The sequence below is a fragment of the Hemibagrus wyckioides genome, linkage group LG10, assembly GCF_019097595.1.
Source record: "Hemibagrus wyckioides isolate EC202008001 linkage group LG10, SWU_Hwy_1.0, whole genome shotgun sequence".
In the NCBI taxonomy this organism is placed as follows: Eukaryota; Metazoa; Chordata; class Actinopteri; order Siluriformes; family Bagridae; genus Hemibagrus; species Hemibagrus wyckioides.
This window is the reverse complement of record NC_080719.1, coordinates 6782906-6809260: the sequence shown is the minus strand read 5'-3', so window position 1 is coordinate 6809260 and position 26355 is coordinate 6782906. Positions and strand designations below refer to the sequence as shown.

The window sequence follows — 26355 nt, the reverse complement described above, 5'->3', positions numbered from 1 at the left end:
TATGCACACACACGCCAGCAGTTCCAGGACTGGGGATTTGAATGTGAAAAAAAACAAAAAAACAAGCAGAGCTTAACTGGCTCCGGGCCTGTGACAGTGTTTCTGCTATCGGTTCTGCTTGGCTGATAAGACACTGATGGGTCAGGCAAAAAAAAAACAAGGGGGGGGGGTGGAGAGAAAATCCAGAAATGGCCTTTCCATTCAACCTTTTTTTCTTTTCAACTTTTATGCATAAGGTACCGAGATGCTACAGATCTGAAAAAGTAAAAAAATAATAACTTTCTTTCTATGTTCCTATACTCCTGTAAAGCTGCTTTGAGACCATGTCCATTGTTAAAAGCGCTATACAAATAAATTGAATTGAACTGATTTGATTTGATCCATGTCATTTACATTTACAACATTTGGCAGATGCCCTTATCCAGAGCAACTTACATTTATCCAAAAAACACAACTATGCAGTCAGTTAAGGATTAAGGGCCTTGCTCAGGGGCCCAGCAGTGGCAGCTTGGCAATCCTGGGAATCAACCTTCCGGTCAGTAGCCTGATACCTTAACCACTGAGCTACCACTGTATAAGCAGCTGCATATCGTTATCCTACTTTATTTACTCTAATTACAACAGAGCAGCATGAAAGCCATGAAGACAGCTATTCACTGACTTAGCCGCAGGTTTAAATCTGGTCATCTTGCAAATTTGAATGTGCGCACAGTCGAATGTTTGCATACCCTTACACGGATGTAGGGACGCAATAGGGTAACGATGGTGAGCAAGAACATGACTGCATGATACGTGACATTTAAGCTGACACATTCTCAGTGCTATGCAAAATAGGTATGGCAGTGAGTTAAGCCAATACGCACGAATGGCTTGAAAATTCCTCGAATCCACCGTGTGGTGCATCTCGGTCTGATGATACACTAGTTCCCAACGTTGGTTCCTACCTGAAATCCCATTTCCGAATTATATATACTATAATATATTATACTGTATACATTTGGAATATATTTAATATATATTAAAATATAAATATTAATTATGTCACATTTAGGAAGAGGATTTTTTTATATTAAAATACAAAAGTATTTTTGAATGTGGGGGAAAAAAAAGGAAAATATATGTTTCATATTAATTAAAACTTTATGAGACATATATTCCCCCCCCCCCACATTCAAAAATACTTTTGTGGGATGCAAACTTTTGCATTAAATTGTAATTAAAATAAATAAATAAATAAATAAGATGAGTGATAGATGATAAATATTTCCAGAAGTGCTGGAAAGTGGTTTTTTTTTTCTTTCTTAAAAATCATTGGTGTTGTAGATGTTCAGTCTGTCCTTGACACTCTGGCTGGGGGTTGGCTGATGACACGTTCCTTATAATTCTCCTTTTCCCAGTGTTAGAAGACCGTAACTAGTGGAAACCTGGCGACTGGCAAACGTTTTCAGTTTGCTTGCTTTAAATTAGGGAAGCATTTGGATGGAAACCTAGCGTGCAAGCAAGAACAAAACCGCCTCAGAAAAGTCTTCAGGGAAAAGAAATTGACCAATATGCAAGACTTAATCTGGACAAGATCAAGCGCACAGCAGAAATGGCTGCAGCTTTCGGTCAGTCTTGTGGAAACTGAAGCCCGACCTCAGCTGTAGGCCTGAAAACGAGAAGCATGTGACTATCGCCGTAGAACTTTCTACTTCTCTTTAAACAAAGCGTGCAGTTAAAGACCAGAACCATTTCGGTGCTAAGTAAAGCTCCCTGAACTCGATATGATAATTCACAATATGATAGAAAACTCAATTAATGCGTCCTTTGAAAGGCTCCTCTTTGGAGAGGCTGTTTGCATTTGAATGGAATATTTCTGCTAGTGCGTCTCTTTTGTGTACTGGCGTCTGCTTTGCTCTTAGGTACGCAGGTCCTTTAGAGCGCTGGAGTGGACGGACGTGCGCTGCGGCGCATTCATTAGAATCATATCAAAAAGTCTGCCCTGTGGGAAAAAAAGAGCCCTATTTACTTGCTTGTTCATTTAAGGCATATGTCTGTATGGCATCATTATATCCATCTCATCATTTAAACACAAAGCGTTGTGCACAAAGCTGGCTGAAGAGAGCCAAACTACAGTGATGGATTCTGAAGCAGGAGAAATGACACTTTTAGGCAGCTTAATCCTGTAAATAGGTTGTGCCAGGTAGAACACAGCGCTGTTGAATTCTCGGAGCTGAATACGGATCTGACCAATCAGTACTGAGAAGTTCTATAATGTTCTATAATGTTGTCGTCTCTTTAGTAACAACTCCTTCGTGTTAATAGTTTTCTTTCATTTGAATTTTTTTGGAAGGAGCCTCCAGTGTCTCATTGTGATGGTCAGATGGAAAAAAAAATCTGTTATTTTACTTTATTTCCCCTCATGGGATAGTCTTCAGGACAAATGACTGTACGAGATAAAATAAAATAAATTACATAAAAAAATTCACATTAATAAAAGTTTTTTTATTGTCTGATTTGTTTGTATTATTTGTTTGATATGCCAAATATTATAATATTACCCAATAACATTTTTATACTTTTTTATACCATTTGGTGAGTTGTATTTATTTATAATTATTTTGATAATAATATTTATTTATAATTATTATTTATAATATTTATCAATTATATGCCATACTGTATTATTTTATTAGGATTATTGGGTGGGGAAAAAAACAAACAAACAAAAGAAAATCCAAATCTTTTAAACAAGTGCCAGAAAGGGTCTCATGGTGTAGCGAGGTGTGAAAATAACGTGCAAAAAAGCAGGATGTATAATACAATTTAATTCAGGGTTTTCACATTTGACGGACATTTTCCAGTCCAATACACCGCTCTACAACCTGCTGGTTTAAAAACGTAACAAAAATGATGATATGATAATAAATCATGCGTCACGATACGTTCAGCAAAATATTAACAATATTAAAATATTAGCAATCTTTAAATGATGCACAGTTATAATAATGAAACTGCTGTGGCTGAAGAGGAATAAAACACCTCAGGAGGATGCAGTGTAATAGGAAAAGAGTCCAGTTCAGGGCAGCAGGAGTAACGCTGCATTGTGTCACACCTCACACTGATTATTTTCCTAGAGCAGCACATCCCACTTCTCATGCAGCACTGCGAATTCAAACAGTGCCATTATTCCTGTCTTCCATTCGTCCATCATCAAGCACTGACAGATGTGATGTTTTTAAATAAATGACCCCCTGAATGAGAAAGCGTCTTCTTTCGAATGCAGAAATAGGATTATTGTAAACAGCGATAGAGCATTGTTTATACGAAAGCCTGATTTTTAACAGGAGCTGACGCTCAGACGTCGGCACCGTGTGCTAATCCTTAATTTGAGTAACGGAATAAAGGACAACACAGCTGCTGGTGAGCGCCGAAAGACGCAGCCTCTCCAATTATAAGGTCTCGGAATCGCACGGGCTTCACAATGCACCTCTTCATGCTTCAAGTTTGAACATGGACTCGGGTGCCTGTGGCAACAGCGTAGTAACACCATTCAAAAACGCGTGGTAAGTGGCTCTCCTGCTGACCCGAGCTCGTCTTTGGCTTTGGTCACGAGCTTGTCAAAAAGCAAAGGGTCTGTTCGAACACTAATGATCACAGCTTCTATGGGGAAGGAACGCCACCTGTGGAAACTGTCGCAACCTCAAGAGATAATTGCGCACTCCTCTCCGGCTGACTCGGGCTCCATGGAAATAGTCTTATTAGCGCGATAAAGAGGAAGAGGGGGGTGATGCGGGCAACAAGTGAATGCCTCAGCGAGAGACGAGCTGTGGCTGTGACACGGCATTATGGGAGATGACACTTATCAACGGATTACAAGAAGCGCTACGGTCGAGGCCGAGCTGGAATGCAGCTCCTTAAATTAAGAGACCCAATTTCAGCCGTCGCACAAGGCCGGGGTAATGAAATAAAAGAGGAGAGGTCCGAGATGTAATTTTCCGTGTCGACTCCTTTTGTGTGATTATCTCGGAAGGTGCAGTGATCATTCCGTGAATGGCTTTCTCCAACTCCGTAATGACCCGGAGTAGTTAAGGTCTCAAAGAGAAGAACTGCAATTACCTGGTAATTACCAAAACGCATGGCACACAGAGTATTTTAGAAGTGTACTACTGCGGCTAGTTAATTACTGCTGTAACTACGCTAGCGTCTGCAGGTTTAGTAGTAAGCGGTTATGCATGTGTGCAGCGAGATGTAAATAGCCGAGATTCCACGTGTCGTGCATCGTTAAAGCTCGTGCATAATCACAGCCATGCAAAATGCAGCATGATTAAAAAAAAATACAGGATATGAGTAATATAACTCTAATTTCTAATCTGATTTTATTTTTAATCCACTGTTTTTATAAAACAGAACCAATCGCTTCCCCTGGCAGAGTGATTTTCATCAGTTACTCATATGGTGTGTTTGATCTACAGTAGAATCTGCTGTTTTATCAGACACTAAATACATCAGTTACATCGATCCAAATTTTCACTAACGCTCCAAAATAAAGATTTTTCTTTTAACACGAGGGTGCAAAAACCCAAACTGAAACATTTCCGTTTATTTATTTTTTGTATCAGTGAGAATAAATTGTATTTTTTTAATAATTATTTTTATTTGTACATTTAAATGAAGTGCTTATTTATTTGTTTTAATGTTAATAATTTTTTTTAAAAATAAGCAAAACCCTGATTTTGAGCAATATAAATAAACAAATAAATAAAAACATTATTATTATTAATAACAATAATAATAATGTAATTAATGATTATTGATTAATCTGTTTGCTAGTTTAAAAAAAAAAGTTTTAAAAAGTTACCCCCCCCCAAAAAAAGCCAAATATTATCATACTGGACTCATCAGCGAGGAAAAAAAAGAAACCAAACTAAAGAAAACCAAAATGTTTAAACAAGTGCCAGAAAATGTCATGAGGTGTAGCGAGGTGTGAAAATAATGCACGTGATGTACAACTAGTGCACAAAAAACAGCAGGTTGTGTAACTCTCTTACTCCTAATAACTCAGGGTTTTTACACTTTCCAGTCCAAAACTCATCTCTGAAAACCAGTGATTTAAAAATAACACATTTAATTCAGATTTTAAATGATCACTACTATTAAAATGACGTGTGAAGGTGTAACGTCGCGATACCTTCAGTAAAATATCAAAACCGTCCCTTTCAGATAGAAAGCGTAACAGCGATCGAGGCGGTCTATTTGTTTGGATAGTCGTTCCTCCTGGCTTTGTGAACACGCCTCTGTGCTCTTTGTAAAGCTCGATTCAGAAAGCAAAAGTCCAGTGGAGTGAACAGCCAGCGATTCTTCTCCTACTGGCAGCACCGGAGTGTTTATTTCATACCTCTTTAAACCCACAGAGCTGGATGCAAGCGAATCCATCTGATGCCATCCAGCTCAAACCTCAGACCCGATCCTTGCTGCTACTACAGGCCACTCTGGGATCAATTTCTGTTGGCCAGGACGCTGGATTGATTTACAGGGCCTGTCAAAACAGCTTTCTCCACCTGCCTGCGACGTGCAACAATCAGCCGCACCGTTCAGCCCATTACACCGCTGCTGCAGACAGGGCCGCAGGGACGCTCTCTATTTACGGCTCACGGGCCGGATGCTGGAGCTCAGCGCTCCGCTACCTAAAGTGTTTTCTATTGTGGCATTCGGCAATCGTGACAAGATAACTAAAAGTGTGGCACGGGATGGGCTGTCTGATGGGGAGAAAGTTAGCCAAGATGATTAGCTGTAATTTGCGTAAACTGCAGTCAGAATTGGCTGACAGGTTTGCTATTCTTTTAAAGGTGAACATTCCCGAAATAGGCGACATTCCAGCGTTGCTTTCGTGTTACGCGGACGTGTTGCGGCACATCGGGACGAGCGAAGCGGCGCTTATACGAAGCACAGGAAATTAAAGCTGTAAATAAGCACGGGAGGAGATAAGAGATCTTTGGACACTTATGAGCAAAGAAAGATATCTGACGCTAGCCCCTCCCCTCCCCCTCCTCCCCCCAGCTCCCCCGATATACACACACATCAATTCCTCCATGATAAGAAAAAGTCTCCATCTACTGTGAGTCACTTCTTCCTGCCTAAGCGCTAATGGCACAGAAGTCATGTGGTGGTGGGACCATGTTTAGAGGTTCCTCGACAGCCATAGAGGCTGGATCCATGGAAACATCACGGTGATATCTGACGTCAGGTCACGGGGGATTAATGGTATGGAAAAGGTGTCCTTCAGAAAAATGTCGGTTCCCTATAAGTCCCATTACACTTGTGCCATATTTTAAAAAGACACAAAAGATGCACCTTATTAAAACATAAAACAGAGCAAGCTACTTCTATTAAAGGCTAATTATAATATTGAAAAAAAATTAAAATGTTGATAGAAAGGTGACATTTTCCTAATTCTGTAAAGTTTTAACATAGCATTATAAGCATGCTAACTAAAACTAGGCTAACTATAATATTCTGTAAATCAGTTACCAATAGCATTATCAAGCTAACCGACATTATTCTACTGTGTACAGTATCAAACCGGCTAAGAGTAAACTAACTATTGCTAATTTTTAAACCAGTAATTAAATGTGCTAGAAAGCCAGCTCGATTGTAAGCTATGTAAACCACTAACCAATGTCACTTGTTAGCTAGCTAACATCAGGCTAATGTATTGTGTAAGCTAGCAGTTGTGGTACTACTTGAAAAAAAAAAACATATGTTTATATCATAGCAAGCAGCCAACAATGGCACTAGCAAGGTAGTTGACATCTGGATATTGTCCATCCAGCTAAATAATTCACTGTGTAAAACAGTAATCAGTGGAGCTAGCAAACTACCTAACATTAAGTTAACAATTATATTATGTAAACCAGTAGTACTAGCATGCTACCTGAAAATACCCTAAGCTTGTATAATGTGCTAAATAGTCATCGATGACACTAGCAAGTTAAATTTTGTAAACCAGTAACCAATGCAGCTAGCTAGCTAGCTAGCTAACATTAGGCTAACTAATTGTGTGAACAAGTAGGCAGTGGTACTTCCACAATGTGTCTTGGAAGCTATGTTAAAATAGTTTATTTTACATTGTGCTAACCAGCATCTGGCTAACTATATAATACTGTATAAACCAGTAACTGATGCCACATCTGGCTAACTCAAATAAGCTAAGATTAGGCTAATAAATATTATGCAAACTAGTAACCAAATGCACAAAAAAGTTAGCTTACATTAACTTCTTCTACTTCCAATATCTTATTGGGTAAACCACTAACAATGGTGCTAGCAAACTAGCTTAGGCTAACTAATACATTAACAGTAATAAAACAGTAACTACTAGCACTCGCAAGCCACATAGAAAATAGCCTACCTTTAAAAGGGGCTAAACAGTAATTAGTGTCAATAATCAATGACAATAGCAAGCTAGCTAACGTTGAGCTAACAATTATACGGTCTACACTAGTAACCCAATGTCAGGAGCAAGCTAGTTAGCATAATCCATCCATCCATCCATTTTCTATATCCGCTTTATTCCTAATTAGGGTCACGGGGATCTGCTGGAGCCTATCCCAGCACACATTGGGCAAAAGGCAGGGGTACACCCTGGACAGGTCACCAGTCCATCACAGGGCCACACATATAGACAGACAACCACACACACACTCATGGGCAATTTAGAATTACCAATCAACCTAATGTACATTTTTTAAACCCACACATGCAAACTCCACACAGAAAGGCCTGTTCGAACCTGGGATTCGGACTCAGGACCTTCTTGCTGTGAGGCAAGCCCACTAACCACTAATCTACCATGCTGCCCTAGTTAGCATCAGGCTATTCTATAACTATTCTATAGTCAAAAGCATTAGCAAGCTAGCAAGAAGTATATGCTAATAATTATAATATTGTGTAGACTTTTAACCAACATTGATAGCAATCCTGCTAACTGCTATGATGTGTAAACAAACAGTAGACTAGCTAACATTAGGCTAATTATAATGTTGTGTAAACAGGTACAAGAGCAAGCCTAGCTAAGATTAAGCTAACTATTCTATAGTCAAAAGCATTATCAAGCTAGCAAGAAGTATATGCTAATAATTATAATATTGTGTAGACTTTTAACCAACATTGATAGCAATCCAGCTAACTGCTATAATGTGTAAATAAATAGTAGACTAGCTAACATTAGGCTAATTATAATGTGTAAACCAAAACAAGAGCAAGCCCAGCTAAGCTAACTGTTATTTTGTGTAAACTTACAGTAACCTATGTTGATAGCGAGCAAGCTAACTTTGGGCTCACTCTAATACTGTGACATTAAAAGAGCCAGTAGTCAGATTTACTAGCAAGCTAGCCAAGTTTAAAAGCTTTTGCTAACTTTCTATGAAAAAATATGCTATGGATTTCTTCACCAAAACACTAACAAACACTGGAAGTTCTTATTATCCTGTGTTGTTGTTTTCAGAACTTTTGGACCGCACTGCTTAAAGATCCCTCCCCAGAGACCTAAAAAGACAAAGCTGTGCATCTCTCTGCATCTGTGTGTAGTGTTTTGGACGTGGTGTTGAATCAGAGTGTCAGCGTTTAGCGTTCAGAGCTCAATCCAGCTCTGTGCATACTAATGCGGTGAGAGATCCTCTGTCGCCCAAATCGCAGGCCAGCTCTAGGACTCAACCGGTCACAATAACAATGCGGTGGCCATTAATGAAAGGTCTGCTCGGGATTTATAGCGACGCTGGAGCGGGGAACGCTGTGCCAGAGAGCCCGGACGCTCAGCGCTTGAATACGGACCACAAATTATAAACAGTTTGACTAAATGAAGTGAGCGAGCGGCTTTGTTGCACGGGCGTACATCTTCTCGTTGATGGTTGCTCTGGGAAAGGAAGTTATTGAAGCCTGGATTTCCTGCTTTCAGCTGCGGCCAAGAACTCTGAGGTTTATGGCAACTTCTGGAACTGACTCATCTAATGATTCATGGATTCGATACTGTTTTCATGGTTTGCCTACAGAGAAACTTGGGCCGCGCGACCTTTTAGGGTGAAGACAAGTGAGAGGAAAACGGAGAAATAAATGCACAACAATGTTAGGACATGTTTGTGATTAAAACTAATTGTTTACTTATGGGGCTATGACTAGAAAGGGCATCTGGGTTTAGGTACGAGAGAAACGTTTTAAAGAAAGTGCTTTTAATTAAGTTAGAACTAGTCATTTAAGAAAATTCTCAAGCAAGCAACAACGATGAAGTCGGAGATAACGTGATACCACAGCGCCGATGAATTCTTGAATCTGACTGGCTCAGATCGGGACACAGATCAGGCATAACATTATGACCACTGACAGGTGACGTGAATAACACTGATGATCTCCTCATCATGGCACCTGTTAGTGGGTGGGATATATTAGGCAGCAAGTGAACATTTTGTCCTCAAAGTTGATGTGTTAGAAGCAGGAAAAATGGACAAGCGTAAGGATTTGAGCGAGTTTGACGAGGGCCAAATTGTGATGGCTAGACCACTGGATCAGAGCATCTCCAAAACTGCAGCTCTTGTGGGGTGTTCCCAGTCTGCAGTGGTTAGTATCTATCAAAAGTGGTCATTAGGGTCATTAGCCACCAAGGCTCATTGATGCACGCGGGGAGTGAAGGCTGGACTGTCTCGTCCGATCCAACAGACGAAGAAGAAGTTAATACTGGTTTTGATAGAAAGGTGTCAGAATACACAGTGCATGATGGCAGCAAAAGGGGGACCAATGTGATAGTAGGCAGATGGTCATAATGTTATGCCTGATTGGTGTATGTTATGGTTTCTATAGTAACAGCTAGCACACGCAGAGATTTCTGCGTATTTTAAAACCTATTTCCTATAAAGACTTTTATTTCTCACTCATTGTGCCAATCAGTTCATTCGGCCCACTTTTCTATTTAAATGCTGTAATTTATTTGACACGATATTTCTGAGCGTGCTAAATGAAGAAATCTCCGAAACTCTGCTGTGTCGCTCAAAGCTACATATCGTCCTACATGTCGTCTATCCGGAAAATGCAGAGAGAGTTTGTTGTTAAAATGCTTAGCGAATACATGTAGAACAGCTGTTACAAAAATTCAAAGACCAATCCGTCCTTAATTATAAAAGTGAACGCAATAAAGTAAATTACGCTCTGCGAAAAAAAAAAAGCTGTTAAGGCCGGAGTGTAGCGGGGAGTTCGGTGGAATTTTACAGCCACACATTTACATTTATTACCAGTTTTGTGTTTTTATGGCAATTCTGCTTCAGCACTCATGGATGGCACTAGAGACACGGGTTTACTGTGATCTTCTCTGCTCATTCGCTAACACACTTTTTCAGTCATACAAGCACCATGACGCCATTTTTATCATGCTACAATCATGAAAGGGAAAAATCTTAGCTTGCTATGGCTAAAACAACCAAAAAGACATAAAAATAAACCCTACAAAAACTCGAAAACACACTCCACTTTGCCTCCAATAACCTGGTTTGTGTATGAAATGCCCGTTGATCTTCTCACCCCAGGGTACATGCAGGGTTCATGATCTTCTCACCCCAGGGTGCAAGCAGGGTTCATGATCTTCTCACCCCAGGGTGCATGCAGGGTTCATGATCTTCTCACCCCAGGGTGCAAGCAGGGTTCATGATCTTCTCACCCCAGGGTGCATGCAGGGTTCATGATCTTCTCACCCCAGGGTGCAAGCAGGGTTCATGATCTTCTCACCCCAGGGTGCACGCTACTGTATTCACTAGTCAAGGTTTAAAGCATCGTCTGTGCCACCCGTTAACTCACTTTAATCAACATTTACAGTTAACTGACTCTCCATTAAGCTAAATAAGTGACGTTTGTTTGCAGCTAGTCGTGGCGAGGAGTCTCCGAACAAGAGCGAGAAAGTTTTTTAAACTGTGAACTGTGTTGGAGTACATTATTAATGCCAGCAAACAAAGTGTAGGTAAGAATGTGTGTGTAGATGTTCACACCTCTATTAAAACGGCTAAAGCACAGACGCAGACACGCACACACACACACACACACAAGCATTTGATAATATAATTCTAGTACAAAAAAAAGAAGAAGAAGACGGAGTCAGGCTGATGTATTGCCCCACATGCACCACTGGAAAAATAGCTCCAGAGTCTAATTTAGGAGGAAAACAAGATGAAGCCAGGTCTGCTCGGAACACTTAATTATGCTTAATAATGTGCAATCATATCGGTTTAATTCCCCTGCACACATGCCAGCTCTGAGACTTTATTAAGTCGTTGTAAAAACCTTATAATGCAAACGGAAAATTGATTTTGAACAAGTCTGACTCCGCTTATCCACATGGACGAGTGGATTTACGTTTTGCTAAATCTTCGGTTACATTTTGGATGTTTGTTCGTATGCATGCGTGTGTGTGTGCGCGTGTGTGTGTGTGTGCGCGTGTGTGTGTGTGTGTGTGCGTGTGTGTGCGTGTGCGTGTGTGCAGCCTAGCTCAAAGCCTCTTCATATGGTTACAATTTGACATTTTCTACCTATAGTAATCTATCTATCTATCTATCTATCTATCTATCTATCTATCTATCTATCTATCTATCTATCTATCTATCTATCTCTGTATGTCAGTCTATCTATCTCTGTATGTCTGTCTATCTATCTATCTATCTATCCATCCATCCATCCATCTCTGTCTGTCACTGTCTGTCCATCTATCTATCTATCTATCTATCTATCTATCTATCTATCTATCTATCTATCTATCTATCTATCTATCTATCTATCTATGTCAATATCTGTCTATCTGTCTATCTATCTATCTATCTATCTATCTATCTATCTATCTATCTATCTATCTATCTATCTATGTCAATATCTGTCTATCTATCTATCTATCTATCTATCTATCTATCTATCTATCTATCTATCTATCTATCTATCTATCTATCTATCTATCCATCCATCCATCCATCCATCTGTGCAATAGGGCTCAAAAGAGTCTGAAATTATTACAAAGATATTATTTGATATAATTTAAAATTTCAGAAAATTTGCCGTCTGATTTTTATTTTTTTTCTTTACTGACACTCGAGCTGCTGCAGAATCCACAAGTTTGTGTGAAAACCTGATGATCTGTGTTCGGTCAAACATTCACAAAACATTTCCCTACATTTACAAAAAAATCTGAAACTACAAGCTCCTGAAATATTTAAATTAGCCCCACCCCCTTCAAAAAAAAAAAAAAAAAAAGAGTTCTGCCTTATTGTGCTTTTCTTACTATTTTACCTCCTTTTAGACTGATGGTATTCTCAGTCTGTGACCTAGCGATCCGGGATCGATGCATTCAGTGAGAGAGACTTTACATCATTCTGTAAATCTCTCTGGATAAAGACGTCAGAGAAACGCTGTAGTGTGAATGGAAAAAGTAAAAGTGCGTGTCTTCATGAACTGAAATATCTATCCTCTGTATCTTAACCACAGGAAGTCTGATTAAAAGTAAAAAAAGGTGTTCTGTTTTTATTACAATTCCACGGAAAGATGTCCTTCCTGCCTCTACGTTTAACACCTAATCTTCTTACAGAAAACAACAACTTTGATTATCAGCATCAGCCATGTCTCATCAACTCAGGAAACTATCATTTGCAGCATTTAAACCCAAACCTTGCGTCTGTCGCTTCGCCGCGTAAATAACCCGTGATTCGTTTACTCAGTCCTGATCTGTTGGCTACATTTCTTTAGATCTTTAAAATTTTGTCCAGATTGTCTGCGCTCTCTTCTGTTTTAGGAATTTTCAGAAGGTGCATCTGATTACAATGTGAACTGACTAAGCTGATCTGCTGTGACACAGAGAAAGGGGAAAAAAATCGTGTAGCTTTTAACTTCTCGTTAAAACAGAAAACCAAAGCTGACGCTGCAACGGTTGAGCTCCCGGGTCTTCGAATAAAATCCAGGGCTTATGCGTAATTATTACATTTCATACAGTAACACTAGCCTTATATACCCCGGCTTCCAGCTACCTCTAATATGTCACGTTGTATTAGAAACCTGCGTGAGAAACCTTTACGCCAAGTGAAACAGAAATTTTTTTTTAAAAAAAAGTCAGTAAATGCTTGCTTGTGGAAAGAGTGAACAAATCTCCGCGAGTTGAAAACCACTCTTGATCAGTTCAGACCTTTATTTAGAGCAGCTGCCTTCATTGCTGGGAAATGTGCTGATGAAAAGGGACAGGAATAGCATCACTTTTTCACATCCAGCAAAATATAATCTGAAACTCAGAATTTTGGGGGGGATTCCTGTTTCATTCGGGCCCGCAATTATGTCAAGGTTTACAATCAGCATCTTCCAAGTCGTTTAATACTTTCCATCCCTCTTTTTTTTTTTTTTTTTTTTTTTTTTAGCTCGCCGATCTCTCCGATTCTGCTCCGACCGCAGATAGATTCTAATAGGAAATGATGTGGAGGGTGAATAAAGCAGACAGGACGTGGCTGTTTGTGTTGGGCTCCATCCCAGCAGAGTTGAGCAGTTCACGTTGTCCTGTGACCGCAGGACGGGAGGAAAAGCGAGTTAGCTGCTTCTAAAAGCGGCGCGGACGCTTGTGTGTGGTTCATTCATACGTGTTGAGGTAAACCCTCAGCTCCTAGCATGCAGCCATTATGAAATCTATTTGTTGCTTGCTGCTCGCTAAGTGGATGTAAATGATTCCGAATCGATAAAGGAATAGACGCTGATGAAGGCGCGACCAAAATTTCTGCTCACTTGGTCGTTCAGGGTTATTTCTTTTGCTGTTATACAACTGAACTGTCGAATTCACGAATCTGATTGGTCAGAAACTGTCGGGTAAATTTTCCCTAACAGCGACTCTGTCTGTGGTGGCGGTGGTAGGTTTTATTATTAGAATGTTAATGCGTGCTTTCTGATACGTTATCGTTTCTGTATTAAAAAGCTCATTCACGGCGACCTTGAGAATTTAAGCCTGACAATAAGCGTTTTTTTTTTTTTAACTAACAATGAAACAATGGCAATGAAAAATGTAGCGGCGTCGCTCCGGTAAGGCTTTCTGTAAGAACCGTTTACAAAAGGCGACTTCAGTCAGTAGTAGTGCTTTGAGGTAAAGCCGTTTCTTTACGCTTTCTTTCGCCAGGGAAGATTTCAGGACGGAGAATTTTGCACTTTGCTATTTCTCACTCACTTGACTAGCTGCATTTACAAAAGAACACGAGAAATGTGAGACCGGATGCAGGGATTATTAATAGCTCTTATAATTAAAAATAAAAATGGGAACTAGCATGTTTTCCTGGAGATTCCATAACATTAAATGTAGCTACATAATATTACACACATCCAAATACTGTGTCATTCCTTAATAAGCAGTCGTTGATTAATTGCTCTGGAATACAAGGACACTTGCAGACGTGCAGTTTTAGAAAATTAATTCTGTTCAAGGTGGTAAAAGTAGGTTCGCTTTCAGAAAGCCGCATCACACACACACACACACACACACACACATATCTCTTCATTGAAAATTTCCAGAGAATAGTACAGATCTGATGTTGTTTTTTTTGTCCCCTGACAAATTACACATGACTCATGGATCGTGGGTGTCCTGAGACTTCATAGTGTAGTCAATGACTTGATTTTGAAGCAAGGTAACCTAATTCCAATTCTAACTGCAAATATTCTCCGCTGAAATTACAGTACAAAAATTTCAATATGGATTTTGATTGAGGGATTTAACTGGGAAATTGGCATTACATGATTGTTGTGATTATTAATGCACCCTTTCAGCCAGGCTCACCATGATGAACCTAAACTTGGCTTTGTACTAATCACACCTTTCAGTGTATTTAAAGACTTTGGGGGGGGGGGGGGGACTTTTGCCAAAATGCTGAGCAACAAACAGCTGGCAACTGAAATATGAGGCGGATTAAAATGCCATTGATAAGTTAAGTGAGTAGATATCTTATCTGAAGCATACAGGAGCCATATGGTGCCACGACCAGCGCCGCCTGTTGCTGGCATAACAATGGCCTGGTGTAGACAGCGAGCGCCAGCCGCGGCTTGACAAATGGCCGTTAGCCTGCGTCCTGGAAGCACTGAGAGTAACGTTCATATTTGCATTTTTTTCCCCTTACAGGTGCAGAAGGCGACTAAACCAGATGTCAACTTGAGCACAGCACTGTTTGCCTTCTGCAGCTCAGCTGCCCCCCCCCAACACACACACACACACACACACACTCCCTGGCTCAGTAACAGGAAAGACAATAGGGTCTCTCTGTGTTGCGTCCATTCCCCCACAATCCTCCATTCCCAGAGGTAACCCAATCCACTATGTCGGAGCAATGCACCTATTCTCTTCCCATTTCACAAGTGAAAGACTGCATTCTTTTTCTCTCCAGCCATGCTGACGAGCTCCACTCAGACAGAAAATACAGAAATGAACGAAGTTTTCACCTCCTGATTCAGATTTATTATTAATAACCCCCCCCCACGAAGAAATGCACAGACAACGCAACTGGTCCAGTATTTCCAGATTGCAATGCGCTCTGAAGCATGAGCATGTCATCAAATCTGTTTCCTTATACTTAAGAAATATAATCACATTCAGACTCCACTTCCTTTTTCCCGCGTATGGGTGTCAGATAAGAGAAATATCACATAAATGTCAGCTTCGAAGCAGGCAAACAGAATTTCCATCACAATCTGCAGCTATGTAAAATACAACACGCATCTTAATATTCACATTGTCTAAAGCCCGAGTGCCCATTACTCAAGCAATAAATGATACTTAAAACATATTACACCACATGCCAGCGCGCAAACAAATACTGTGGCATCTTTTCTATCTCTTTACAGTACATGACTGCTTTAGCTTTACGTGCTTCAGTCGAACTTGAAAGCAAAGTGATGCTATGCTATTAAACCCACTCACAGACAAAAAAAGGGGGACTAACCTCTACCTCTCTCTATTTCTCACAGTGGTGGTACCTTCAAGAGTAAATCTTCCTTTTCACCTTTAGTGTGTGTGTTTTTTTTGTTTTTTTTTTGCTGTATGACGTGTACTATTAAAGTTGATTAAAGATTAAATTCAATTATGGACCATTTTTTTTTAAAAGAAATACAAATTATGACAATGAGCTAACAAAGATACAAAACAGTTACAGGTATAAAAGATGTTCTCTACAGGTTACCACTCCAGTGTGAAGGAAATGTACAGTTCAGTGTATGGAAAGTGTATTATTACACTGGTTACACGTTCGCCAGAAACACATTTTGTGCGTAAACATGTAAAATCCGTACATAAACCCTGCAACCAGCCGATTTGAGTTACAGCGCCTTTCCATAATGATGCAGTTCCTTCTGCAATCCCATCAGCATGTGCGAGCCAAAAATCCACAACTCACATGTTCAACAGGTCTTCTCACCGCATAAGCCGAAAACGTGTCACACACTGCTGCCCGACTGTATTTATTCTTCCGTTCGATCCTTTCTCAACAAGCAGATTTGCTTTCCAAGATAAGGTCACACCAAGGGTCAAGTCTCAATCTGTTTACTGTACTCAATGATGACAGCCCAGTTAGAGGAAACAAACAACACATTGTGTCTCGCTGGACTTTCTTTCTTCCTTCCTTTTCTTTTTTTTTTAAATAAAGGGCACAGTGAAATATAAGGCAATAATTAACTGTGAGAATGGACGCTTAGTCCCAAATCACACAATAGTGGAACTTGTTTTCAGAAAGCTGAGCAAGTGGGACAGTAACGCAAGTCCTCTTCGCCGAGTAGTTCCATTAAGAGCTTTATACGGATGCGGAAATGAAATATTACACTTTTATTCCTTTATTTAATATATATTTAAATATATATATGATTGGCACGTGAGACCCAGGGGTCTTTTTAAACCCCCATCTGAGTGACCAGGAGCTCTGAAGTTGGTTAAACAAAGTGGAAATTCTTAACATTTTCTAACAACGTAATGTTAGCAGCTTAAAATTGTCATCAAATTCAGTCAAACCAAACAAAGGAGCTGAGTTTCAATAAGCTCAAAGACTGAATTTTGGAACAGGAGAGGAAAGTGCAAAGCTAAGCATTAGCTTAGCAAAAAAGAAAAGAAAACTGGAGCAGAGCTCTGAGCTCCTCCATGGGCCTTCTGTATGCATCTCCTAATGCCAAGTCTATTTATTTATTTATTTGTTTGTTTAACAAAATGTAAACTTCAAAACAATTTGTAAAGCACACGTAACAAAAATAAATAAATATTCACAAACATTGACACTTTTTCTATGGACTAGCCAAAGTGCTACAACGTCAGCCTCGCGCGCGCAGCCTGGATAACATTTCTATTTTATTTATTTTTTTATTCCTCCACAAACAGTGAGAGAGCTCGTTTCATGTCTTGTCAACTCCATGTCGTTTCGCTTAGGAATGGAAAGAAAAAAAAAACCCCAAGCTGATCTTTCGACATTAGTGCACACTGGAGAAGGCGGGCAATCCCAACAAAGGAAATGACAAACCCAAGGCTGAGCGGTTTTTCCTTACTGTAAATCAAGCGCTACTGATTTGTCGGAGTAATGGCGAAATCTGACTATACCTTATAATAAACAAACAGAAATACAGCCTATGGTGAAGTTCAGTTCAGTAAAAAAATAAATAAATAATAATAATAATCCGATATAATGTATCTCCCGTCCTGAAACGCAACAGATTGTCAACAGAAGTTGAAAAGAGCGCTCGCGTGAACTTTGAGGAAATTATTAATAAATAAATAAATAAATAAATAAATACACGTCGCTATGGAAATGAATCATGTTTTTTTCGGCCTCTAATAAACACTCTGAAACCATGCGCAGGGAGTGCAAACAGTTTGACTGTTAAAGTGTTATGATCAGTGCTGGGGGAGGAAAGAAGAAACACACACACACACACACACAAGGAAACGTGTAAGCTACTTACGGTGAGGATTTTAAGAGAAGAAGAAGAAGAAGAAGAAGAAGAAGGAGAAAACGGCAAAGACGCGAGACAAGCAACAAGTCTCTCCCCGGCGCTGTGTTTTCGCACCGCTTCGGAAACGTTCCGAGGAGATCAGCAACTTCCGGCAGGGCGAACTGTGGGAGAGAAAACAGTAACATTTTGGATCCGTCATCCTGTCCGGGGGTAAAAAAAAAAAAAATTTGTCCAAAATAATTTTCCCATCCAAAAAAAAAAAAACCCGTTTCCGATCACAAGGAGAACGGTTTCACGGAGCGGACGGAGCCCCGGTGCTGAGCAATGGCGCGCGCGAGCGGGTTCGAGAGCAAAAAATGTGAAAAATGCCAGAGATTTTTCGTGCCATGTCAGGCGGGTTACAGCACTGAGTCAGTGGCTTACAAAGTGAAAGCACCCTGTTGCAGCGGCGTCGAGAGAAAACACACACACACACACACACACACACACCGGAGTAGCGAACTAAATCCGTCTGAAAACACTTTCCTCTCCGGCTCGGATACGTGGCTCAGTTGTGTTTTCTCTCTAAACTGCGCTACACTGTGTACAATTTTCTTTATTGACGACGTACAAGTTTGCATAATCAACCCCGTGTATTAACATTAAACTTACCTTAACGTCCGTAATGGATATAATTATACAAACAGCTCCGCCCCTTTGATTTTTTTTTTTTTTTTTTTTGCTCTAATATGTGAGAATTTATTTTTTTTGCAAAGTGCGTAAAGTTATTGTGGCGGTTCAGGGCCGGGCGGGAATGCGAGCGCGGATCGCCGACACACCGAGAGATGCGAAGAATGCGCGGAATGAGAGCAGGAATGAAATGAACGCAAGGCGTCGGGTTCGCGCGAGAGGGCGGAGCCACAGGGTGGCGTCATCCCCCCAGAGCCCGGCGAGGAGGGGCGTGGCCACGTCCACAAGGATGACTTCACAGGACAGCGTCGGCGGGATGGTCCAATAGGAGCAGGCCGAGGCGCGCTTCACGGTTCAAATGAACGCAGATTACATTTTAGCTTTATTAACCTCCCAGAAGTGGAGAGAGAAATGATTTTCCAGCCGTGTGACATATCAAATGCCCCAGTGCGCTACTTTTATTGCCCGGCCCTGAAAGGTTTTCGAAAATAGTCTCATGCGTAGGCCTAATTTATAAAATGACCGGCTCTGTTTCTGATTATATTCTGGATAATGATGATTTTGTTCTTAAGAAAAAGTAAAAAAGAAACACAACAACCTGCTTTTTTATACACGATCCACTGACTAGTTACCCCACAAACACCTTTTGGGGTGTTATTAGTTATGCACTCATAGGATATTTCTTAAAGTGGGGTCCAGGGACACCCAGGGGTCTCTGAAGCGTAGCCAAGAGGTCTGTCATTTTTTATTTCATATATGCATTACTTTGTTATTACTACTACTACTACTGCTATTATTATTATTATTATTATTATTATTATTATTATTATTATTATTATTGTTGTTGTTGTTGTTATTACTACTACTACTACTGCTATTATTATTATTATTATCATTATTATTATTATTATTATTATTATTATCATACAAACAATACAAACAAAATCCAAAACAACAGATTTAAAAATAAAGTCAGCCTTAATCTTATATTATTATTATTATTATTAATAATAACAATAATAATAATAACAATAATAATAATAATAAAAATCAGTAAAAAGATCAGGAATAAAAAGCACTGTCACTCCATTAAGTAGCCAAAATATTATTATACACATTTAAACAATGTCCATGAAATAATTACATACCGTCTCGCTCTGTTAAAGTTTGTACAGTTAAATGGATCTCTGGCTACAAAAACATTTGTAAAGCTCTAGGATAGGCGGATTCTCAACCAATTCAGATATCAAACTTAATATAAAAAATAAAAATAATAAAATATTAGGATTACTAATATTTATCTGTATACTCATATTTATTTGTGTTTTTGTAACCTAATCATATATACAGTGAAATTAAAAAAATGTCTATTGAGCTACAATTATACTGTATGTGTCAGACAGTGTGTTGCTCAAACGGACAGGGTACTGCTATACAATTGATGTACAGATTATGAAGATTGATTTATAATCACGCTATCAGGCTGCCTTTTGAGTCTCATCCTGCTCATGATTTCTTGTCTTGTTGCCTCAGGGAATTTTCCCTTGTCATGGTCACCTCTGGCTTTATTAGGGATAAATTAAACCTGTGTTTTGACAATGTCTGTTGTTAAAAGTGCTATAAAGGTAAAATGTAATTGAATTGAATAGTAATAATAGAGCAGAAGAAGAAGAAAAACATTGGGTGTTAATGAAGCTAAATCAGTGCCCTGTGATGGATATCTCCAGTGTTTCACACCGACTCCACCATGACCCTGACCAGGATAAAGCGTACTTACTGAGTGAGTAAAACATGGAAGTGAAGTTAAAGTGGTGTTGTCTTATATCAGTTAAATCTATGCTTGCCTGTTTAATTCTAATATTATCTTGCATTCCCAGTTCTTGTTGAAACTGGTGTTAAGAATTGTTCATGTGCAATAACTTCTGCAAGGCACTTATACAGGTTTTATATATTGCAGAACTTTTAATGATACGAGTGTACTTCTCAATTATATTCAGTGTTTAATCGAGTTAAAATTCCAGCACTCCTTTTTATACAAAGTACATAAAATTCCCACATGAGAAGCTGAACCTGTTCAATTTACTGATAACTTTCTAAGCTTGACTTCTTATACAGGAAATATGAAAATCCCAGCATGCTTCAACTGCAGGCCTGTGAACTGTGCAAGACTCTTTATTCATTTTTGAGAACAAATTTTTTTTTAAAACTCTTAAGTGGGAGAGGATTATGTGTCGTCGTCATCATCATCATCATCATCATCATCATCATCATCATTACAAATGAAAAGCATCATCTGGGAACCTCTTCTGTTGCAAATCAATAGCTCATAAATAAGCATGTATTTGCATGATTCTGTAAGTACAATCGTTCTCCTTTTGTCTGTCGTTCTGCAGTATTGACAGTCAGCCTGCTTTCCAGTGTTCTCTTATCTAATCTCTTTTGCTCTCATCTCATAGGTGGTGTCTGTTCTTTCAGCACTTTAACTATTACGCATCAAAAGAGGGAGGTTTATCTATGCAAATGCCACAGAGTCCTAGAGGAGCCGGTCTCAATCCACTCCACCCCACACCACCCCCTCAATCCCAGCCATGCGCAGGCCACTAAACACCTGCGTACAGTCCCAACCCTGATTCATTCACCGTTACGGGTCATCTGCCAGAAGGTTTCATGCGCTCCTTGTTAAACATTAGCTTCTCGTATCCAGGAAGCTCCTGCGCAGGATCCCTGCATAATAGCAGACTGTAAACTGCTTCATAGCCTTACACAACAGCTCGTTTTCATGGCCTCCCTCAGGTGGCAGATTGGACGAGGGTTGAGAGGCCAAATGAAAATTTGAGAGTGGCCGGGAACTCAGGTGGAAATGTGGTTTGTGAGGAGCGAAGCCATAAGAAACGGTTACGTTTAAATAAGGCATAGATCTCTGTGCTGTCATTTTTGCCCTTCAGACTGGCGACATTACGAGGGTGCCTTTGTTTTCAGAGAGGCACACCGTATTTAAAATCTCCTTCCATCATAAAACTAAAGCAACTCAACATGTACATGAAACCTTGGCGTCGTGAGCCTAACAGATTGGCCAGAAGCACAAGGCCTAAGCCTTTGTAATCTTTACAGATTACAGTTTTCATGACAGAAGCTCATTTGAGAAAGCAATAAGCTCTCCACATTCAACTATGTTCCTGCACCCTGATTCAATCAATTTCATATAACATACACCTAGGCAATATATTTCACTATCTCCAGATATGCCCTGGGCTTTACCATGTGTGATATATTGCATGAAACAGTGGCACGAAACAATATCCCCTTGTAGGTCATTTGGTTTACATTATACAGAACGTCATTTCAATACAAAGTTGTCACAAACAGTTTGATAATACTGAAGGGGATACAAGAGTATGTTCTCCAACACCACCATCCAGGACACCCTAAACCTAAATCTTTATAGTATGGTGCATACAATGCCCAAAATCAGAGTATCATTTAATAATCATGTCACAATAGTTGCCAACTGCTTAGTTATTTATTGTGAAAATATTTTACAACCATTTTAAGCAATTAAGTAATAATAGGTAAATATACTGCTACATTTACTGTTTAGTTTTTTTTCCTGAGCAAAAAATGACTACAGTATACAGCAAATTTTAATAACCTTATGTTTTGTGAAAAGGAGGGGGAAAAAAAGGAAAGACATCCGGAGCAATTAAGTAATATTTGTGAAATGATTTGATAAATGATTCTATAGTAAATAATCATTTTAATATAACGTCATAAAGTGTGTTATTTGTGAAGGAAATGAAATAAAGAAGAAGAAAAAAGATCTGACAGAATCAGAGCTGAGCTGTTTACCTTGCATTCTGATGTGTCTAACCTTGTGTTACACACACACACACATAAACAGCTAATACCCGGATCACCTGGCTTACCGCTGGGTGTGGCCTTGACACAAAGCAGTTAATGCAGGGGTGAAATCTGAGAGGGTCTTGTGTTAGTGAAGTGTTTGGGGATGGGGGACCTTTTTTTTAAAAAAAAAAGGTGTGTGTTGGGGTGGGAACCTTTAAAGACAAGTGTTTGGGGGTGGTTTCCACTTTCAGCAGGTGTGAATAAAGTGATAAAGAGTTTGAAAATGGATCTCACACCTTGATAATTTACATAAGAATGCGTATGTTATATATGTTTGCCTGTGCACACACACACACACACACAAGTTATCAGATTAAAATTCTGACTGCGTTTCACATTGTGTGTGAATATGTAATTATACAGAATGGCAGCATTACTGTATATAAATATATATTTGTTCTATTTTTCATTTCTTGTCAAAACTGTCCCCAAAGTCCTCGATTACAAACACTCTCTCTTTCTGATTTTGCTGAGGGGTTTTTCCATGTCCATTATCAGCAGTGCAATCTGATGTGGACAGATACATCCCCAAAGGCCTTGTGTGTGTTTGTGTGTGTGTGTTCTGAAGACTGGAGCATGTCGCTCTCTTTGCCGCAGGGGGCAAAGGCGGAGCAGCGAGTTGGGGGTTGGGGTAGGTGGCTTGGCCTGCTTTAGTTCATTTCGCCATCGCCTTGTGACCTCGGCTAATCAGGAGGCCCCTGCGAGGCCAGGTGCAGATCAGGCCAGCCTGCTCACACAGCCAGCACTGATTGGCTTTAGCAAGAGATAAGGGTCTAGTCCGCCAGATTCAGCACTCACTTGCTGATAAAAACACAGAGCTTCACTTCAGAGCGCTGAGCGAGACGAGAGGGGGCGGGGTTACTCGGCCCAAACCAAAACCACCACAGGGGGTCTTTCATCAGATTTATTTTCCCTTTATGTGGCCCTGTAATCAGAGGCGTCATGCCCATTGACTTTAGAATGGCACGTGCCTGGCCAAGATTTTATGCAAATTAATTGATTAATAAATAGCTTAATTAATGCTGATAGTTTTATTGGAGTCTCTTCATCTAGCTTCCTAAACTTTTTTTTACCCTAAGGTTTTCTGAAAGGCTTCCAAGTATGGAGTCAAATCCACATTCTTGCATATAAAGGTGTAAGAAATGGTCTTTAATCAGATCTGTTGGTATCAGAATGAACTGGAAAAATACCACATCTTTTTTTTTTTTTTTTACCACATAATCCTCAGAACTGCTTCTTTCAGGTCAGGGTCAAGGAGCCTATAACAGGAATGTTGGTGTTTGAGGCAGAAATACAACCTGAATGGGATACCAGTCCATCTAAAAAAAAAAAAAAATGTTGAAATGTCCCTGGCTGTAACCTTGTCACTTCGTTTCTACTGAAAAGCATTGATATTGCTGACTTTAACCCATAGCCTACATAGATATCATGTACTGTTAGAAATGATCCTTGCTTAAATACATGCAATAGATTTTACTTATACTTGCACTGGTTCTGACTGGCAGAATAAATGCAGATTATAATGTCGCTGCTGCACTGCTGAGGCTTCGTGCTCCAGCAAGGATGAACAGCAGAGGTGGAAAATTCTCGAGTAATTCTACTCAGTTACTATTCTCAAGTATTACTTATATTTATTATTGATCATTTACAATGGTATTAGTGCACCTGAATAGGTAATATATTGAAAAAGATTCCTGAATTCTTCTGTGAGGAAACTCGGAGAGAGCATGTAGCATTAATCATTTCATTCAATTAAGGAGGGGAACAAATACTTTCACTGTGACTTAATTATATTAAAAACATGTTTTACTCCTTATATTTTTATTTAGACCCTCAAAGCACTACAAAAGGAGTGTTACAAGTCTCTTCTCTCATCCCATCAATGACTTTGCCTTATACACAGCAGTTTAATATCCGACCATTTCATCTAAGTTAAAGGTTTGACTGACAGTTGTGACTGGTGAAAACGGCGGTGTCTCCTTGGCCACGCTAGATGGCATGAACCATCTAAAAATAAAAAAACAAAACATAATGAGGCAATTTTAGCAAACATTAACTGGCTACACTCAACATTCACTTTAATAGGAACACCTGTACACCTGTGTGTTTATGCAGTTATCCAATTAGCCAATTATATGTCAGCAGCAAGAGCTTCACATGTTCACACCAAACAAAAGATTTTCTTTACTGGGGCTGCTAGGAAGGTTGTATCAACTGAAATAAACACTACTCATGATGAGCAGAAAAGCATCTCAGCATGCACAAAACATCGATCCTTAAGGTTGACGCCATCAGAAACCCACATCAGGTTCCAGTCCTCTCAGCCAAAACAAAAGTCTGAGGCTATCATGGGCACAAACTCACACAAACCGGATAGTTGAAGACTGGAAAAAGTTTCTTCCCTAACCTTCAACTGTCCAAGTTTTTGTGAGCCATCCTAGCCTCAGATTCTTGTTCTTGGCTGTCAGGATTGGAACCTGGTGATGTCTTCTGTTTTTGTAGCCCATCCACCTCAAGGATGTGTGTTTTGTCCATGCTTGAGATGCTTTTCTGCTCACCACGGGTTGTGAAGAGTGTTCATTTGAGTTACTGTATCCTTCCTGTGATTTCAAACCAATTAGATATTTTCCTCCGACCTCTCTTATCAATAAGGCATTTCCGCACTGCTCAGTCAATGTTTTTTGTTTCTACACCATTTTGTGTCAGTTCAAGAGACTGTTGTGTGTGTGTGTGTGTGTGTGAAAATCCCAGGAGATCATCAGTTTCTGAAATATTCAAACCAGCCCTTCTGGCACCAACAATCATACCGCGGTTAAAATCACAGAGATGATATGCTTTCCTCGTTCCAGTGTTTGATGTGAACATGAACTAAATCTCTTGCAGAATTTTCTACATTGTGCTGCTGCCACATGATTGTCTGATACAGTGGGTGTATATGTAACAGAGGCTAAGTTTCTTTGCTAATGCCAGGTCAGACTAGCATCATTTCTAGTAGCTAACATAATTAGCTAGGCATGAGGTTCTTGTAGCATTGGTCACACATATGCCCAACAGATTTACATGTGTTTTCAGGCACAACAGTGTCTTCACCCGTTAAAAAACATTTACTCGAGTAGATTTAGAAGAAGCGTCTTTTTTTTTTTTTTTTTTACTTCCACCTGTGTAGATGAATACTTCCAAGTTTTAACTGAGTAACATTTTGACACAATAGCAATTTTTCCCTTTTTTCTCTGTACTTCATAAATGACCACTGCTTTTAAAGGCCAGGAGCTGAAAATTCTGGCCTTTTTAGATTTTCCTTTTTCATGCATGACAAAGGAGCGTGAGAATATACATCGCCCTCTTGTGGACAGCTCTAAAGGCTTCCAAAGTAGGCTTTCTGGATGCAAGTAAACTTTTTTGAGCCAACATAAACTATGCAACATGCCTCACACCTCAACATGCCTTTCATTCCAATTAACAGGATAATAGAGTTGGAAAATATGTCTCATTAAAAATTGGTCAGGAATGCGTTTAGAGTTGAAAAGTACAGGCCAGGCTTAATCTGCATAAAGAGGAAGCCGGGCATTCACGCTGTTACCTTAAACAAAAAAAATTCATTAAGAAAAAATGTTGATTAGATGACATTGTTGATGTTCCTCTCACGCAGATGCATTAATCACATTCTTCTGTTCGGCATCTGAAAGAGAAAAGGCTCACAACTGGCACCAATACGCTAGAGCAGTACAGTTAAGAAAATTTAATTAAACCTGATTAAATATCTGGGCTACATGCCTGTGATGTCAGGTTTATTTGAATTTAGGGAAATGCAAGAAGAAGAAGAAGCCTCAGTGTTTTCTCTCT

General features: G+C 39.6%; 1 protein-coding gene across 8 annotated transcripts in view; it reads right to left on the bottom strand.

The window, feature by feature from the left end:
- The window catches only part of tead1b (TEA domain family member 1b), a 64962-nt gene extending 46169 nt beyond the window's left edge, over positions 1–18793 (bottom strand). For 5 of the 8 annotated variants that reach the window (XM_058401591.1, XM_058401594.1, XM_058401597.1 and 2 more), the window contains exons 1-2: positions 18595–18791; positions 17953–18104 (exon numbers count right to left, since the gene is read on the bottom strand). The gene's annotated coding sequence lies outside the window, so the exon portion shown is untranslated. Of the gene's footprint in view, positions 1–17952; positions 18105–18594 lie in introns of all 8 variants that reach the window. The other 3 variants (XM_058401593.1, XM_058401598.1, XM_058401592.1) reach the window with 3 other exon arrangements.
- Between the last annotated feature and the right edge of the window lie 7562 nt (positions 18794–26355).